Source organism: Tamandua tetradactyla, chromosome 9 (assembly GCF_023851605.1).
Source record: "Tamandua tetradactyla isolate mTamTet1 chromosome 9, mTamTet1.pri, whole genome shotgun sequence".
NCBI classification, from domain to species: Eukaryota; Metazoa; Chordata; class Mammalia; order Pilosa; family Myrmecophagidae; genus Tamandua; species Tamandua tetradactyla.
The window spans coordinates 52,683,939-52,703,563 of NC_135335.1; the positions used below are offsets into that span (position 1 = coordinate 52,683,939).

Consider the following 19,625-nt stretch of genomic DNA (forward strand, 5'->3'; position numbering starts at 1 on the left):
AGGTGCAGCAGCAATCACCTGGGCAACGGGAAAGAATCCCCACTGCCGTGGGTCCAGCTGGACCTCCGCAGGGCGCGCGGCACCCGGGCCTTCCTCTCTGGGGCATCTCCATAGAGACCGTGACGTCACAGACGCGGAGTTCCGCGGAGTGGGGGGGCTACCGGACCTAAGCAAGTTTCTTGGTCTCTTTGCTGCCAAGCCCTCTCTCTGCCAGTGCTCACGTTGCTCTACTGTCCTCTCAACCTCGCCATCCCCGGGGTGCCTGGGCCCCCATCCGGGCGGACATCTGGGCCAGATCTCGGCAGGTACTGTCCCAAGGTCCTGCCTCCGCCTCTTCTACCTCCCTTACTTGCCCTATTACCTGCTCTGTTCCCAGCCCCGACAAGGAGCCCCAGAGCCTCACCATGGCCTCCGGAGTCAGGGGACTAGAAGGGGGCGGCGGCAAGATCCGGACCCGGCGTGGCCACCAGGGGCCAGTTAATCCTTACATGCAGGGGCGACAGCAGCATCGGGGTATCCTTAACAGGCTTGCCGAATCGACTAGGAATATTATGCCAGGATGGCTGCAGAGATACTTCAATAGGAATGAAGATGTACACAGGTGCTCAGCAGACACAGGGGAGGTACCACATGGGCAGGAAAATAGAGATGAGCATCTCACGCAGGCCACTGAAGAGAGCTCCAATACTAGTGATGGGAGGATCACTCCTGCACCAAAAGTCGATAATACAGAAGAACCCTCAACAACTAGAGCTGATTCAAATTATGCAGATAAGTCAGTAAGTCCTCTTCATCAGCGCCATCCAAACTTCTCCATGTTGGAATCCTCTGCCTTATACGACCAGCCTTCCACATCATCGACATTGCCAATTGGCAGTTCTAGATTTTCCCTTGTAAAGGAATTTAAAGATTCTACCCCTCAGCATGCTGATAAAAGCTCAACTAACAGCGGTTTTCTTTCAAGAGCTTCTGATAAAGAAATAGTTGCTCCAAAGAATATTTCAGTCCCACGTCTGTGGCCCACAGAGGCTGAGCCCTCTCATACACTCCCACAGCACACTGCCACCAGCTCAAAGAAACTAGCATTCAACTTGGCTGTCTTTGGAACAATTTCCTCTTCACTCGGGAATTCTTCACGCCTTAAAAAATATCAGCTTGGAGATTCTCCTTTTTACCCTGGAAAAACAACATATGGTGGGGCAGCAGCTGCTGCAGGACGGTCTAAACTACGAGGTACACCTTACCAGGCACCAGTTAGAAGAGAGATGAAAACTAAGCAACTCAATGCACAATCTCCTGGTGCGACTAGTTTAGCAGCTCGGCGAATATTACAATCCTTAGAGAAGATGTCTAGCCCTCTGCAGGATGCAAAAAAAATTCCTTTAGTTGTTTCTTCTCCGGTGAATCCTCTTGATAGAAGTGGTATAGATTTCACAGATTTTCATGCAAAAAGGGTTAAGGTGAGCTCCCAGTATCCCCCTGTTAAGAGACTCTTGATCCCAAAGCCAGTTTCCATAGCAACAAATCTCACTGTGTATTTGAAACCATCCCTAACCCTATCTTCTTCTATTGAGAAAGACTAATCAAAGAATAGTTCATAAGTATGACACACCATATGAAAAAAGTGAGACACCAGAACAAAATAGAGAACAAGAAAGTGGCTTTCCAGATCCAGATTTCAGTCTGCCTTCAGGCAATGGATTATCTTCTGGAATAGGGAATGAAGGCTGCAAAATAAGAGGAGAGAGAATACACTTCACTGAATCTAAATTGCCAGTGGAGCAGGACATGGAAGTACAGGTATTACCAAAAATCCCTCCACCAATCACCAGTTCTTCACTGACTGCCTGCAGTTTTAGTTCCTCTGTGATCGCACCTTCCTCCTCATCACTCATCAGGCATTCACAATCATTAACCAATAAGGTATAAATGACTTCTCCAAGTAGCAGTGACAGTTCTGTATTTACATTGTCGTCTCCAATTATAAAATTTACTGAGACATAAATACTAACTCCATCATCTGCTGAATTTCCATTTAATGTGCCTATTGAAAAAACAGAACTTTCTTACACCAGTTGTTCTTCAGACCCAATGGTAAGTACTTCAGCTCAAGATATCACTGCTGTGAATAGTCCAAGCTGTAAGAAGAAGCCAGATGGAGATCCTGAGGGCACTTTTTGACATGCAAAATCTCTGAAATAAAGAAATGTCCTAGACATTCTGAAAACCCCTGGTTTCATATCACTAAAGGCAGATTCTTTTGCTGCTTAGCCTACTATGACAAGCCAGGTAGTTTATACAAAATCAGCAATAAGTAGTTTTACTTCTAGTGTAATTGGACTTGAGGGAAGTTTAAAATCTCAGTCATCATGGCAGTGTGATACATGTCTACTCCAGAACAACGTTAGAGATGAGATGTGCATGCCTTGTCAAGAGGCAAAGTTGCCACCAAGAAGTGTTGCTAAACAGACTGGAATTGACACACCAAATATAAATGGTAAACCAACTGTCTCTGCATCAGGGATAGGCTTTGGACACAAATTGAAGCCAGCAGTAGGAACTGGGATTGTGAGACCAGCTTTGGCATGGACGTTGTTAACCCTGAGCCTGCTGCTGCTGTTACTGCAGTGACATCTGAGAACAAGAGCAGCTTCAGCTTTGGAACCATAGGAATTAAAAGTGCCAAACAATGTTTTCCTTTGGAAATTTAGAGTAAATCAAAGATGAGAAATCTTCAAAGTTAACATTTAATTTCAACTTGACGAAACCATCTGAGACATAATCAGAACAGTCAACAAAGGCTGCTTTTGCTTATGGAGCTCAAACCAATACTATGGCTGATCAAAGAAAAGCAAAGCCAATTTTTAATTTCTTAAATGACAGTTCCTCTAGTTCATGTACACCAGCCACTTCAGCTGGCTGTGGCATTTTGGTAGAACCATCTCTTTGTCCAATCCTCCTGTGGCCACCTTTGTGTATGGACAGGTCAGCAATCCTGTGAGTAGCTCTGCCTTTGGGGACTCTACTGAATCTAGCACATGTTAGTCTTTGCTATTTTCTCAAGATAGCTAACCAGCAACCACATCTAGCATTGGCAGAGCTGTCACCCCATTTGCCTTTGATCTGGGAGCCAGTAGTAATTATACTTCAATCTCTGGTTTCAACTTTGGAGCTACAACCACATCTAGTTCTGCAGGATCCTTTGTATTTGGTACTGGACCTTCAACACTATCTGACAGTCCAGCATTGGGTGTTAAAATGACTCCAACATTTGGATAAAGTCAAAGTGCCAACCAGCCTTATTCCCCAGGCTTTAGAACTGTATCATCTTCAATAATATTATTTTTCAACTGGCTCTCAGTTTGAATCCCCACCTACTTTTGGTACAGTGTCAAGCAGTAACCAACCTCCTGTGTTTGCATAACAGCCTAGTTGGTCTGCGTTTGGCTCTGGAAAGACTCCTAATTCCAGTTTGGTTTTCCAAGTTAGCAGCAGAACAACAAATTTCAACTTAGCAAGCAATAATCCATTAGGTATGTTCACATTTGGTGCAAATCCTGCTACACATGTAGTTCCAGCCCAGCCTTCATTCTCAGGAGGATTTCAATTTAACCAATCTCCAGCAACATTTACAGTGGGGTCAAATGGGAAACATATGTTTTCTTCTTCTGGAACTTCAGTTTCTGCTCACAAGATAAACTGCTGTTAGATGCAGGAAATAAAGTCACAATGGTTTATACCCAATAGTTTTATTAACAAAAGCTGGTTCCCTGCATTCAGACAAGGAATTGTACTGTGTGCTGAAGTTATCTCAAGTCAGATCTGCCTAAGGACACCTTTAACTTTGGGATTTTCTTCCTTGCCCTTTCTTTATAGAAAACTCCAACACCACTCCTCCCCTTTAATAATAGCTGGACTGATAACTGATTCTTCACAAAAATAATATATGATGCAGGAAATTATTCACTGATTTTACCTGGTCTGGCTATACCCAGGAATAGAGCCCAAACCTGAATGTTCAACATTATATAGAATCTTTTTGTCTGCACCTTAGTGTGCATTGATATGCATTTATGGAACTCTTTGAAGTTGTGATTATATTTAAGGAGATTTTTATATATTAGAAGGTGTTGAAATGAATGATATCTCTGCTAAATTTGTGCTGGTGTTTATGCGTGAAGTGAGTGAGTTGAGTGCATTGTGCACTCAAATTTTCTGACAGAAAAAGCCTGATTTACACTTGTAAATCCGTGCACAGGACTTGTTATCTATCTAGTTCTCAGCTTAATAATTATATGCTATTTCTGTATTTCCTTCTTTTGATTATCACCTGCCTTGCCTTTTTCATTGTTCTATTATAAAGTGTGTAAGTATTATTTTGTTTCTATACTTTTTTGGCATTAAATAAATTGTGAACTTGAAAAAAAATGAAGTTAGGATATTTGTTTTGTAAACCCACTGAACAAGCTCTGTGGCACGGAGCTAAATAAAGTTAATGTGGGAAGATCACACAGATGAGCTAAGGCTCTCAGTGGGCGTTCGGCGCATGTGAGCTGTCTGTGTGACCTGCGCCCAGCGTTTAGTGGGGGCACTTCTGACAGGTAGACATACATGCAGTTTTTCATTCCTTCTTTGCCCTGCTAATACTTGCAAGCTGCACTTTTACCGTGAACGTCCACGAGTTTCCTAAAGGGGAACAGCATGTTGTCGTTTGGAAGAAATGAAATAAGAACGGAAGGAAAAATAATACTTTTCCTTTGAGTAGCTCAGCTGTGCCATCGAAAAGCCTCTGTGACAATACGGCAGCCTCAGGCTCGCATTTGGTGCCTCCATGAGTGGGTGTCTGTGGGTCCTTTCTTGGTGCCATGTAGTCTCCCTGGACTGTGTGATTGTGATGTTTTTGAAGGAACAGAATTACCTTCTGATTAAAAAAAATAACCGGTGGAATTCCAGTCCCATCATTCCTTCTTTTGAACGCCAGTGTTCAAATCTGGTGGGGGTGGGGGGAGTTGGGCGGGCAGCTCAAAACCTTGGAGGGAGTCCTTGAGGTAAAAGAGAGAACACTGCATACCCCACCAGAGGGATCTCATCCCCTTTCCAATTGACTCTGAGATACTTCTCCGTGAGATCAGAGACAGAGCTGACGTTTTAACCACGAATTCCATTCTGGGCCCAGAAAGCACATGAGGGAAGAGTTAATACAAAGGCATGAAAAGATCACCAGTGCAGAGCCCAACCTCAGTCCCAGGCAGTCTGGACACCTGCTTTGGCTTTCAATTTTCAATTCTTGGCAAAAAGAAAAAGGCAGGAGCACTTCCAACGTGGTGGTGATGATGATATCAGAAGGGAAAGTACATAGATTAGCTGTAACTTTAAAACATAGAAGCGTACACTGAAAATATTCTAGAAAACAGCCTATGTTAACAACAAACATGAAGACTTTGGAAAGGGCAAGGGGGATCTTAGATGCTTTGTAAACTAGATTCCTGCTTTAAATAGGTATCCCTTGTACTATTAGAGCATTCCCATAGACCATAGATCTATCCACATTTCTATTCAGGTTCATTTAAATGACATGATTGTCTTTAGGAAACGACAATTGACTCTCTGGGGTAGAGGTCTCAGGAGTCCCACATTCCAATGATGGAAGGAAGTTTGAAAATTTGCAAGAAGCACTCCTGAAAACCAGCTCCCCAGAGCTCCGGGCCTGCTCTCTCGTGGTCCCTGAAGGGTTCTCCAGCCTGTTGTACAGAGACTCTGGTTAAGTGAGCCTATGTTTTGATCAGACCGCCTCTGATCACTGCTTCTGGCTGGTCCTACCACATGGCATAGGATTGGGGCAAGCTACTTAACTTCTCTGTGCTTCACTTTCATCACCAATAAAAGTAAAAATAATAATAATGGGAATGGTGATGGTGGTTCTATCTCTCTTATGGGACTGTGGTGAAAGGGTAGAGGAGGTAATAAATATAATATACTTAGAAGAGGGTCTGACTTAAATGGAGGAAGAGTTAAATTAAAAATGGCTTACTGTAACTTGTATTATATGAAACTGCTTTGTTATTTAATTAAAATGTCATTAACATTTTCAAAAATATATTGATGAAAAACAGGTCTTATTTTCTGATTACTACTTTTAGGAAAACTAACCATGGCCAAATCTTTGGTCAAATCATAACTGCCTTCTGGTAGCAAGTTGCTTGAATTGTAGGCTTAATGCAAGGGGAAAAAAAAATAGCTGTTAGGGGCATGAACAATTATAATTACTAGTTGATAGAAATCACATTTACTGTATTTTTATGTTTGGCTTAAATATGCCTTTTCCCTTTTGTGAGTTTCATGTTAAAATTTCACAGCTCCATGATGATCCCCTGTGGCCCAAACATGGAAATCTTGGGAGATCAGAAATTAGAGATTAAAACCTGTCCAACCCATGAAAAAGGCAAATGCAAAGAAATGCAGAAACAGGAAATAAAGTTGGACAGTCGAGGGTCAATTATGGCTTATTGTCCTTAAAAGGCCCATTCCTTGGGTATTTCCCCCAAGTGTTTTGATGGTCCTATTTGAGAATTGCTACTAAAACAGTTACCAGTAACTGAGCCTTCCTAAATAAACAATGCACATTACTTACTTTAATCTCCATGCAGTTTTGTGAGATTGATATTATAAGCAGCAGGTATTGGAGAAGCTGATTCTAAACCCCACACCATCCTATGCTACAAAGCAGAACATTTCTCCATGGGGGTGCTAGGACACTTGCATGGATGCTTTAATCTCAACTCAATCACTGCTCTTGTAGGATTCCCTCTAAGTTTTTCACAAATTTAGTTACTCTCAAGTACTAGCAGGAATTTCGTGAAAGCAAGCAAAATAATTGTCACTCAGCCAAAATTCCCCTGATTTTCACAGATATTTCAACAGATGGCACATTTTTAGCTGCACTTGTTTGTAAAGCCAGGTTTTGTATTAGAATATGATGATCATTTTAATCTAAGGAAAATCACATGTTGAGCCAGCTATTTCTCCAAAATCGGTGACCACCAAGACATGTTCTTGCTGCAGAGCAAATAAGGTGACTTTTTGAGTTCTGCCAACCGTAGGTAAAACCTGAGAATATTTTGGCAGTTGGGAAATTGGCAAATGTGGGCCCTGGTAATGTCATTTATGTGGGTATTGATTAGAAAAATGCAGAGCATTTTGTTTTGTTAGTATTAAATCGAACACTGTGCACTCTTGGTGGGTCACTGCTTCCCCAGGTGTGACCCACCTGCAGTTACAGTAAGCCAAGAGAGTTTGGGTGGGTCTCGTCACGGGAACGCGGCTGCTTCCCTACTTCTGCTAGTTGAGACACTCGGGTGTGGACAGCTGGGCTGGGGGCCGTGGGGGACTGTGTTTTAGACTTCTCAGCACCTCAGCCTTACGCAACAATGTGTGAGTGAGAGGAATCTCACACCCTCTTTTGAGAAGAAACATAGCCCAGGACACTTCTTTCCTGGGACAGGAAACAGGCTCTGCCCGGGAACCCGAGAGGGTCTGGCTACTGCCCTAGCTCCTTCTCTAGGTGACCTTGAAAACGCCGAGGGAGAGAAAAGCAATTTCATCTTCGAAATTACTCACCACTGTTCTCATTCATCTTGATAAGCACTTTTAAGGAATCCAAAAAAAAAAAAAAAAAAGCAGAAATATTGCTTCTATAACGGTTCTGGAGACTTTCCTCCTGCAGAGTCAGGTTTAAAGTAAATTTAGATGTTCAAAGAAACATTTGATTTCTTCTGTGAGATTGTCCACTTTGGGAGGTTAAAAAGAGAAGTAAAGAAAAGCAGAACGAAAAAGAAAAAAAAATCCTTAAGAGAATGCATTTAAAACAAAGTTGTTTAGAGTCTGTTTTTTGTTAAATGAGAGCTCAGCTCCCACCGCGATGTTTATTGAAAGGTAAAATTGGTCATCTCGATTTTGCTCCTGTTTGTCACCGCCTTGCGCATAGGTGTGCGTGTGCGCATGTGTGACCGGGCACTCCTGGCCTTGTCGAAACGGGAAAAGGAAAACTCTATCAGCTCACGGCTGCAGCTAGGGGCTCCTGGGGCCCACGCGGCTGGGCTCAGCCTGGAGTGTGTGCAGGACCACGCCACGCAATGCATGAGGGGACAGCTGTTCTTCTCCCGCAGCCCCAAGGGTTTCGATGGTGACAGAACAGGAGGCCCCGCTTTGAAACCCCATATTGATAATACCCTCCCTCTGCGATCACCTTTGCTGGCTGAGAAAATAAAGATGACAGCTGTGGTTTTGAATCCCACGGAATGCCATAGCCGGCTGAAACTAAGAGCAAGTACAATGAGAGCCACGTGGGAAGGGGCTGCAGCCCCCGCAGAGGGTGCAGGAGCAGGGTCTGTGATTAGAAGAGGGCAGAGCAGGCCTGGAACTCATACTGTGCACAGTAAACCACCTTCAGACCCAGAGCCTCCCCCGCCACTCAAATAAGAAAGGCAGCGGGGCTATATTTGGAAGCTCCTGGCAGTTAGCAGATAGAAAAGAAGGGAAAAAAAAGAACTTCAAAAACCATCCCTGTCCGTTGCTGAAGACCTCCTTAGAAGAACGAGTGGAAAGAATTCTGTCGTCTGCCACACGCCGTTAATAGTCACTCAGCAACCCCTGTAACCACTCCTCCAGAATCAGTGCGCAGCTCGGCTCCCAGCCACTGCCTCTGATGCTTGAAAGGGTGGAAAACAGGCTCTGTGACAGCTGCTGGCCGTGATGGTGATGGACAGCACAAAGCCAAATGGGTGTTGGAATCTTCCCCCATCGTGTACAAAACCAGGAAGGGCGTGGAGCTTCCCTCTGCCCATGAGGCTGTGCTTGGCTTGTGGCACTCCTGAGCTGTGGCCTGCCACCTCCCGGGCTCCCGGCTCTGTCAAGCGGTGACCTGCCATGTCCAGGACCTCCAGCACTGCTGAGCGGTGACCTGTCACTTCCTGGACCCCCAGCACTGCTGAGTGGTGGCCTGCCACCTCCTGCCCTCCCGGCACTCCCAGTAGTGGCGGCCACCTCCCAGGCTCAGCAGTAAGCAGTGTCTTGTCATGTCCACCTTGGGTGCTGGTTTGCACACATCAGCTTCCTGTCATTATACAGAAAGGTTCTCATGCCATGGCCAGGGTCTTAATTTCCTGGGGCTACCAGGATATAGTACCACAAACTGGGTGGCTTAAAACAAGGAAAAGTTTAAGTCATGGTTCTGGAGTCCAGACATCTGAAACCGGTAGAGGAGAGTCCTTCTGTGCCTCTTGCTGACTTCTGGTCATTTGCATGCAATCCTTGGGCTTCAATCACTGCTTCAACCATCCCATGGCTTTATTCCCTCTGTCTGTCTGTCTGTGTCCAAGTCTTCCTACTTATAAGGACACAGTCTTATTGGACCAGGGCCCAGCCTTAACCAGCTTGGCCTCATCTTAACTATTCACATCTTCAAAGACCTTATTTCCCAACAAGGTCACAGTCACAGGACCAGGGGTTAAGACTATGGCATGCCTTCTAGGGGACACGGTTTAACCCATGAATGGCCAAGAAAGCAAGCTGTCATGGAACTAGCAGGTGTGCTGAATGCAGCTCTGGGAAATCAGGGTCGACTGCACACCCCTACCCTGCAGACACGGAGTCTGAACCTCCTGTCCCCGAGAGGGTGGATACATGGGAAGCGTGCATTAGCTTCCTTTCTGATTCTTACTCTCATTCTTGCCTCCAACTTCCAGAAGCTTTGGGACTTGGGGCAAAATGCATTACCTCTCTCCTTCCCTCCGTAAAAAATGGGAATAAAATCACACACACACCACCTGGGGTGGTTTGCAGCAGTAAGTACCCCAGAAAAAGCATGTTCTTGAACATGATCCTTTCCTGTGGGTGGGAACCCATTGTAAGTAGGGCCTTTTGATGAGGCTGATTCAGTTAAAGTGTGGCCCACCTCAGTCATGATGGGTCTTGACTTGAGTCCTATTACTCAAGTCCTTCAGAAGAGAATGAAATTCAGACAGAGAGAGAGAGAACACGACGGGAGCAAGAAGCTGAGATCAGCCAAACCAGCGGACAGCGCCATATGCCTTGCTAGGTGGTAGAGCCTCTAGGGACAGAATCACTTAAAACTGCTAGCAGATAGGTGCCCCTTGTGTATTTACTTTATTTGTGTATTATTGTACATTATTATTTGTGCATTAATTTATTTGTGTACTTATTTTGTATTTGCTTGGTACCTACATGTGAAAGCTTGACTGTGAAGTGGGTGTTAAGTAATGATATCGTTGATGTATTTATCACAGAGGTGCATGACCCCAGAGAAAAACTTCAGCTAAGGCATGGCCCAGGGTGGGCCTTAATCTTCTTACTGGACTTACTGGACTCCCTTATAAACAAGATGACAGAGGGAGAAAGCCACTGGAGCAGGCAGCTGAAAGGAGCAAAGTCCGGAAGAGAAGGCAGACGCCGCCACGTGCCTTGCCATGTGGCAGAAGCGCCCGGGATCACCAGCAGCCACCTTCGGGAAGAACGCGGCATCTGAGGGATTCCTTGATGAGCACATGTTCATTGCATCACAGTGTAAGCTCATAAGCTAATGCATTCCCATAGTCAAAGCCAATGCATTTCATGGTATCTGATTTGCACAGCTTAGCAAGCTAAAACAGTTACCAAATATGCAACCTAATATTTCCCCTTTTAACTGCATTCAGACAGATATTTCGGTGCTGTTAATTGCATTCACCATGTTGTGTTACCGTCAACACTATCATTACCGAAATTTTACCATCGTTCCCAATAGGAAGCATGTGTGTGAAAATGTGCATTTACAAACATACACTCACTCAGCCTGGAGGTTATGGATTCACGACTCAGAAAGATTCAGATAAATTTAATCAGCTCTTCATTTCCTTTTTGTCTTCTTAAAAGATTTTTCGTGTGAACTGAGAAGGAGAACATTTGTTGAAATTTATGTAATGACAATACTACAAATGCTATCATTCAGAAATGCAGGGCATGAAATTCAGTATAGCTTACGTGAGGATGTGCTTGATGAAATAAATATTACTATACATGAAATAAAAGTAGTATAATCTTTAGTCACTTCCAGGAATTCCCCAATTGCTTTGTGTGGGGAAATTTTCAAGAAGAGAAGAATGAATATTATTTACTATTGGTGGAGAATTTCTTTATTCTTTGAAAATAACTGCTCCTTTCAATGCATAAGGAGCCACTCCTTCCTTTCAAATCATTAAGCACTCTTAAGAAGATCTACAAATTAGTAGGTTTACTGTACAGCAGACATCCACTGATGAGTAATTCATTTCTCAATTAAGACCCTAAAACATGAAAATCAAAGTTCTTCGCTCAGAATCTCCAGAGCTTGTGAGACAGCTTTTCATTAGTTGAATGAAAAGATAATCTATAGTTTGAATTCTTGAGATTCTAGGATATTAGTCTTAATTGAGCATTACTACAGCACGTTTAATACCCAAAATACATTTTCAATAACATTTAAAAGTTAAGTTCTCCATTTAAATTACTAATTCTGTAATTCATCCTTGAACACAATTAAGGTAGAATGGCACTGAGTATTTTATGTCATATGAAACTGACCGTGTGTACAGTCCTGTGTACAATGAGAGTTAGTCAAGATTTCATGTCGTGTAGCAGAATTCCTATGCCAACAATACATACCCTGGCTCAAAGTGGAGTTTAATTTTTGCAGTATGGCTGGTAGTGTCGGGAGGGTGTACAGTGGAAGGGAATGGAATTACCCACACAGGTGTCAGAGATGGATGACGGAACTAGCAGACAGAGCATGGAGGGATACACAAGCTATTGCTAAGTGTCACTGATGGGCTACTGGAAGATAAGGAGCAACTGAGGGAGAGCAGCGTCTCCCTGGGTGTGATATGTGAAGACCAGAAGGCCTCTTTGATGCACACAAGTATTTTCTCATCTCTTTAAGGGAAAGAACAGAAAAAGCTATAGACCTAATACTCTAATACTCAAGCCAAAGACCTAATACTCTGGATGGGCAAACTTTTGGAAAGTTTAAACACCCAACCAGAGCTGTTCTTTTCTGACCCATGGGATTCAGGCATCTGGGAAGTTGATCCCAAACATTTTGACACCTCAGACACCTTTGAACTTTCAGTACCTGCAGAATTTCCCAGACTTTTCCTGGGTCCAACGTAGCACACCTCTCCGTACCTGAAAAAAATGCAGAAACTTTTCCCCTATAAGAAAAAAATTGATGCCCTCAGGGCCTGCCACTACTTCCCATCCTGCCCACGGGGCCTAAAGTTAGGGTAAAGTTGGAGCATAACCCAGCTGGGGAGAGCTTGGGTGGAAATACATGAAATCCCAAACTCTTCAAGACTTGTCAATCAAATCAGGGTCACACACCAAATCAGATTTTGAGGGAGCTTGGTCAAGTGATCTTTGTAGCACATATTAGTTCCCACCAGAGAACATCCACCATGAAGAGATATTAAATAACTGTGAAGAAAAAACAACCCAGCTGGCTGACTCCAGTTGTCCTCTGTTGTCCCCCCTACCTCTGTTAAGACTCAACAGATGCAGGAAGAAAGTGGTTGTGGTGGAACAGTGGTGATTACCTTCAGGCTTTCAACCTCACAACTCAGAGTTGAAGGCCCTGGTCCCCAAGGAGAGCACACTTTCACCAAGGCACAAAGCACTGACTTAGAAACTTCCTGAGCACGTTGGGATTCTTGTGTTCAAGGACCAGCAGCAAGGAGCAGAGTGACCTTCTTGGCAAGGGATATTGACCCTGATCAGCAGAAGGAGGAATGGCTACTGTTACCCAATGGGGAAAGGGAAAAATATGTACGGTACTCCATTTATCTATTTGGATGTCCCTCGTCATTCCCTTGCCCAATTTTGACTCTAAATGGAGAGTTATAGCAGTCCCAGTCTGAGAAGGGCATGGTGACAGAGGGCTAGCACCCTTTGGGGATGAGTTTCTGTGTCATGCCACCAAGTAAACCAGAGTGACCTGCAGATATGGACACTGGACTGAGTTATCCAAAACTGATAGTGGAGGAAGAGATGAGTGATTATCAAATGAGGCCCCAAATACAGTTTCTGCAGTATATAGTTTGTCCTCTCACCTCCCACTCCTCCTTGTTTCCTTAGAAACAGAGAGGCCCATCAGCATCCCATAGGAACTGCCCTCCAAACGTATATGGAGAAATAAGTCTGGACAGGAAAGGGGTGGACTATGGTGGAAGTGGGCTACCCACCACGCCCCTAAAGGGAGAGTGTGTGCCCAACCCTGCACCCGTCTTCCTTCTTCTTCCACTGGGTTCTGCACCCTTCCTCCTGGGTATCATCTTCCTCTCACTTGCTAGCACACTCAACTGTGACTATTTTCACTCCCCATCTGTATGTCACTTGAAACATGGACCAGATCTTATTGCCCCAACCCATGACATAAAGCCCAAGTGGATGCTGAGTGAATATATGTCAGCAATATATATGAGAATTATCAAAATATAAAGCTGGGGTGGTCCACATGGCTCAGAAGGCAGAGTTCTCACCTGTCATGCCCAAGACCCGGGTTATATTCCAGGTTCCTGTCAATGCAAACAAAAAACAAAAAAACAAAACAAAACAAAAACATAGAAAGCAATACGTTTATTAATACAATTGATTAGAAAGCGTTTCTCAAGCAATTAGCAGCATGCTGTGCAGCTGAGCCTTTCCCCGCCCCCCGTATTACAGATAATTCCTAGCTACTCACATATAAGGCAAACCAGTTATGGCCAGCACTCTCAGCACTTCACCTCCCAAGAAAATCCCAGCCATGAGGCAGATGATCAGTCCCCACACTTACAGCTGAAGAAATGAAGGCTCAGAGAATGGAAGTGGCTCCCAGAAGCCACACTAACAAGCAAGAGCTGGGTACCCCGGGGGCCTGGCTGCAGTGTGACTCTTACTGGACCTGCTAACAAGCCCAGCTGGGCCATGGCACATGTTTCGTGGGCATCAAGACTTTGGCATCGTCACAGAGAGCTGCTGTTAGGAGCCTCGGTGTCTTCACGCGCCCACGAGCTCTGAGCCTCAGTGGAAGCATTTTCTGTGGAGCACACACCTGCAGTTCCCATCCCAGCTTAATGTATGACTTAGGGGGACTTTGGGAAGATTTTTTTTTTTTTAGTTTCAGTTTCATCAGGTATATGGTGACAATATACTAATCTTACAGAACTTCTTTAGTTTAACAGACTTTGTGTATTGGGCGGACCATGGTGGCTCAGCAGGCAGAGTTCTTGCCTGCCATGCCTGGGACTCGGGTTTGATTCCTGGTGCCTGCCCATGCAAAAAAAAGAAAGAACAGATTTTGAGCATTATTACACTTATGCATAGCATTTTGTACATATCCAGTATCACAATTTTTCAAATATTACCATATATTTATTTTATAATAAATTGTATTTGCCTAACCCTGTAATAAGGTGTTTTTGAGTAGTTCTGCAATAAAGAATACAAGGGAAAATGAAACTTTCAATCAAACTCATTATTTTCCATCAGATTTTAAAATTTTTATTTAAAAGCCTCCTTTAGTTAAAACCTGTTTAAGCTTCACTGTATACAAAGCCATTTGCATATGAAAACACCCTTTCAGTTCTTTTCTCTCACTTTAACCTTCCCAGGTGACTCCAGCAGGTGGAAATTCCAGGGTGACAGGACAGCGGGGCCCCAGGAATAGATCTCTGAGGCCAGCCCTTCCCCACGGGACACTCTGGCTGCAGTCTACTCCTTCTGAAAACCCACTGAAAGACACCACTGTTTTCAGTGGAAAGGAGAGGTCAGGAGGGGAGTGGACGGAAAAGGAAGTCTAACTCCCTTGACGAGTGAGAAGGCTAGAATGTTCTTTCCTGAGCACATGTCATCACCAGGACCAAGCGCAGGGGCGCGGGGTCAATAATGCCCCAGAGACAAGCCACGCAGTGCTTTTCCTCAGAAGCAGGACGCGACGGTAAGGAAAACAAGTCCTACAAGACAGCCCGTCCAGCCATAGGACGTGTTTTGTCACTGTTTCCCAGAGCACACACTTTCTGGAAAAGCCATCTCTCTGAGCCCGATCCCACGGTACCTGTGAAATACCACGAGGATGCAGTGTAGATTTTGTATTCTGCAGTAATTAAATGTAACTATGGTGCAAGGCAGCCAATAAAATAACTAGGGAGGATTGATGGACATCCATTCCCATAAGTGCAGCTTATGAAAAAGAGAAACAAATCATCTTCTATACCCTAAAACAGGAGTCTAGATTTATCTTCTGATGGCGGAGCTCAGTTTAAAATAGACACACAGAAGGATATTCTCCAAGAGTCAATCCCACGCCTCTGTGGAGAAGAGGCCCCTGACTGTCCCCTTACTAAACTTAGACAAGAGCGTAAGATCTGCATGTCCTATTTTTCACCCCCATGCAGACGAGTTGATTCAGGTTTGACGTTTAGACGAGTCATTATCTGCAGGAACTTGATCCCTTCTGATTTTATTGCAAAGCAGGGAGATGTGGTCACAAAAGCCTCCTTTCACAGAGAGGAAGAGTCTTCACCTGGAAAAATAAACTGGCAAAGACAACATTTACATATTGCTGATAATATGGTGTCCTTGGAGGAAATGTTATATGGCATTTGGTTTATGTTGCATTTTAAAAAGCAGAAATGCCTGGAACTATGCTAACACATAACTTGTCTATTTCCTATCCCAGTTTGTGTGAATTTCCCAGAGTGTGGTGTCCATGCACCATCTCTCCACCTCCAGAGAGATGTGGTAGGGCCAAATCTGGACCAAATCTGGTGACTCTACTTGTCTAACTTGTGAGATACTAAAACAGAGAGAAAAAAAAATAGTATAAACTCTCATGAAAGTATACGCTGGGAGACACATTAATTACTGCACTGGAGGTCAAATCCTTGAAAACTTTTATCTCGTACATTTTTGAGAGCTGAATCAGTCTATATGGATGTAACTATTTGTATCAACCTACCCTAATGCTTTAGGAGGTTTTTGTTCAGAGAGTAATATGGGAAATAAACAACTAGTCTTGGAAAATGTTTCCTTTTTGGAGAAAATAGCACTTTCTCTCTCTCTCTCACTCTCTCATATACTTACGGATTTAATATTTCCAGTGTTTCAATGACATTTCAATAGATTTTTAGAACCATGTCTTGAGAAACATTCTATAGAGATAAAACTTAAGAAAAGCAGCTTCTTGTAGTCTTCTATTAATCATTTCCTTATTGATAACCCTTTTCAGGCAGTTTCAGTAACAAATGTTAGTGCCTAAATTATAAGTTACTGGGTGTGTATTGGTTACTTCATGTGAAATTCCATATTAATTCCTGTTAATATCTTCAAAATATACTGCACAGATGAAACTTTATGCTTCATGGTATAAGAAATGATAATGGCATGTGTATCTGTGAAGTATTTTGCATGAAGTATCTGTGAATTATATGATATGATTAAATCATATCATATAATTTTATTGATATGATTTCTCATATCAATTAAATTAATTAGCTTGAGTTTAATAACCTTATACTTGTGGTTTTGCAAGTGAGTTAGATCAGGGCCAAAAAGGAAGAATCGGTTGCATTTCAGACAAGTGCCCACAGTAGCCAAGGGCCTCTGCAGGTCTCCTGAGCCAGCACAGAGCAGCAGGGCACTGTCGCCCCAAGTGTTGAAATAAACCAAGCCCGCCCCCCCAGAAACTCTGGGTGACTGGCCACCTAACCAAATTAGGTTTCAGTTTCTTTTTTTTTTTTGTAAAGGGCATGGTGAAGGGCAGCCCTTGGCAGAAACTGATAGCGCCCATTAATGCCAATGTACATTGCCCTCCTCATTTTAGGAAGCTATGCTCACCTTCACCAGAGAACATTCAGGAAGAATCTGCCTGTGTGGGTGAGGGGCCTGTGACCATCCCTTACTAAAACCAGATGAAAATGCATCTGTAAGTCTGCCCTCAACAGACTACTTTGCTGTGACATAAAGCAAAACGATTAATTATCAGTAAAGGGCTGGTGGTTTAAAAACTGCCACCTCCCAAGAGCCTCTGTAAGGAGGGAACCCCTGGGAGAGTCTTGCTGCAGACACCGAGGCATGCTGTCTCTCGAATAGGGAGAGCTATTGACTTTCTCGAAAAGTGGAGCTTCAGGGGCAGGCCAGGGTGGCTCAGCAGGCAAAGTTCTCGCCTGCCATGCGAAGACCTGGGTTTGATTCCCAGTGCCTGCCTAGGCAAAAAAGAAATAAAAATATAAAAGTAGGATTTCAGGTAGCCTATGTAAAGGTGCAAATTCATTTGTTGCTTATTGTGTTATAGCTTCCAAAAGTAAATTTTAAGAAGAAAAGGAAATGTTTAGAGCTCAACAGAATGAAACAGGTTCTCTGGGGTTCCTGGGGCCTGAGTGAGCAGGGGTTGGGGTGTTCAGGGACCAGTCAGGACTGCTGGGGGCTGGGGCCAATCACGTGGCAGCTGTTACACCGGCTCCAGTTATGTTTTCTTATTTCTTGTAACCAAAAAGCATCTGACTGACAGAGGGGCATTGAAAACAGAAAATTACTTTACCCAGCCTGGTTTTAATTTTGAGATTGAATTTTCAGTGAAAAGAAGAATTTTAAAGTGACATTCCAATAAAAATGGGCAAAGAATGTTAAAAATGTAATTCACAGAAGCTTCCGGGTGACTCAGAAACACAATTCAAGCACATATATTCAATCTCAAAAGTAACTAAAGGCATAAAAGATTAATAGAAAATATCATTTCTGCATGACCTAATTGACAAAAACATGCAAACAAAAACTAGTATGGATGAATCTTGAAAAACAAATCCCCGTACTCTGGTGGAGGAGTATCAATTCGGATAACATCTCAGGAGTTCAGGTCTGTATGAATCAGCATCTGAAAAAATCTCCCCTTCCTAGCCCACTACTCCATTATTCCACTTTTAGGAATTCAACCCAAAGAAACCAGAATCATTCAAAAACTATGTAGGTACCAAGTTGTCTAACACTGCATTATATATAGTATCAAAAATGTTGGAAAGGCAACATCCAACTACTGCAGAATAGTGATTAAATAAATTTTGGCACATTTTTATCATTAGGTATACTGTGGCTAGAAATCATTTTTGGAAGGATATTCAGTGTTAGAGAATATTTAATGGCACAATTAAGCATAAATAAATTACAAAATACTATGCATATTAGGAACCCGATTGTATAAAATGAAGCATATATAACATATACAAATTGATGTAAAAAGATTTTAAAAACAGTGTAAGTTTAATCCAAATCTAAGAGTCTTTTTGGTTATTGTTTTTTAAACTGGGATTCCAGTTATTTTGGGGGGGATTTTTTCTTTTTCTTTTGGTTTCACTATGCTCTCTCTACATTTGTACTTTAACTGAAAGATAGATATGGAGGCCTCATTAATGCAAAATTTCATGTACCTTTTTTTGGAAAGTGTTAGTAGATGTAATGAGTTTCTGTTCCAAAAAAACGCAGATTGGTTGTTAGTTTGCTTTTGATTAGCTAGTTTGCTTTGGAGAGGATGGAATGTCCACCTAACTTAGTGGTTCCAATGTCAGTTCCAAGACCCCCATGCCATTTTCTCTCTGGCTTTTTAAGCCATTGTGTCACTGCAGAATGTTACTCTGTCTTGTAGCCCAGCCCCTGGAAGCTTTGAAAGCTTACTTCAAAAGCACAGGTTAAAATCTACAATGTGTCTTTCCAAAGTGGCAACAAAAGTTCCTTTTTATCCCTTGATCAGTGGAGCTCACCTGTAGGAAATGTTACACCTTTTTAGTAAACCCAGAATTGTCTTTCTTGTATAAACTAGAAACATTCTTGACAGGCTTAAAGCCATTAACACCTTCCAGGAATGTTTGGTAGACCCTGGAGCATTCTCCCATGCTCTGCAGGTTAGGTAGCCACTGCCCTCCTCCCCTCCTTCCGAAACCCACAAGCCCAAACTTTGCTGATTTATTGAAATGAGCAAAAGCGTGTATGTTGGCAGAATAACCCTGACACAGATGTGGACAACAAAACACATTTGGGGTTTTCAAATAAAGACCCTTCCCTGAATTAGCACACTATTGGATTACCCTGACAGGTTGGCAAAACAAATCATCCGTCAACAGTTGTCAGATGTATCTGGAAGCATCTTCCTGGGGTCTGGCCAAGACATTCACCAGAAAGTCCAGGAGCGAGATGGAGGTGAATATGAAATGGGAAGAGTCAACACCGCACCTTTGTTGCTTTAGTTAAAGATACTGTTGAAAAGGAGCCTTGCTTTATTTTAAAGAAACTGTTGAAAACAGAGGTTTTGGGTTTAATCTACCATCAGCCAAAAGAAGAGCAGTTTGCCCTCTTTTCCTCCCTTCTTTCCTCCTGTGTTTTGGTTAAAAAGTTTACCCCTTGGATAATTTCCAGAGAACAGAGATCAACATTGCATCTAATAAACCTTATCTTTTTGTCTAAATGATAACTCATTTATTAAAAAATTCTTCTGCGAACTTTTTTGTCATATATCCAGTCCAATAGGTGGGATTTGCTTGTTTCTGCTAGGCACTAGCATATTGAAATTG

General features: G+C 43.0%; 1 long non-coding RNA gene and 2 pseudogenes across 1 annotated transcript; all 3 read left to right on the forward strand.

The window, feature by feature from the left end:
- The first annotated feature begins 140 nt into the window (after positions 1 to 140).
- Positions 141 to 15,893, forward strand: LOC143647137 (uncharacterized). The gene is made up of 3 exons (XR_013157874.1): positions 141 to 305; positions 10,400 to 10,581; positions 14,679 to 15,893. It is a non-coding gene; the product is annotated as an uncharacterized LOC143647137 (long non-coding RNA).
- LOC143647136 (nuclear pore complex protein Nup153 pseudogene) lies at positions 305 to 2,797 on the forward strand (annotated as a pseudogene).
- LOC143646342 (nuclear pore complex protein Nup153 pseudogene) lies at positions 1,789 to 3,709 on the forward strand (annotated as a pseudogene).
- Positions 15,894 to 19,625: the final 3,732 nt, after the last annotated feature.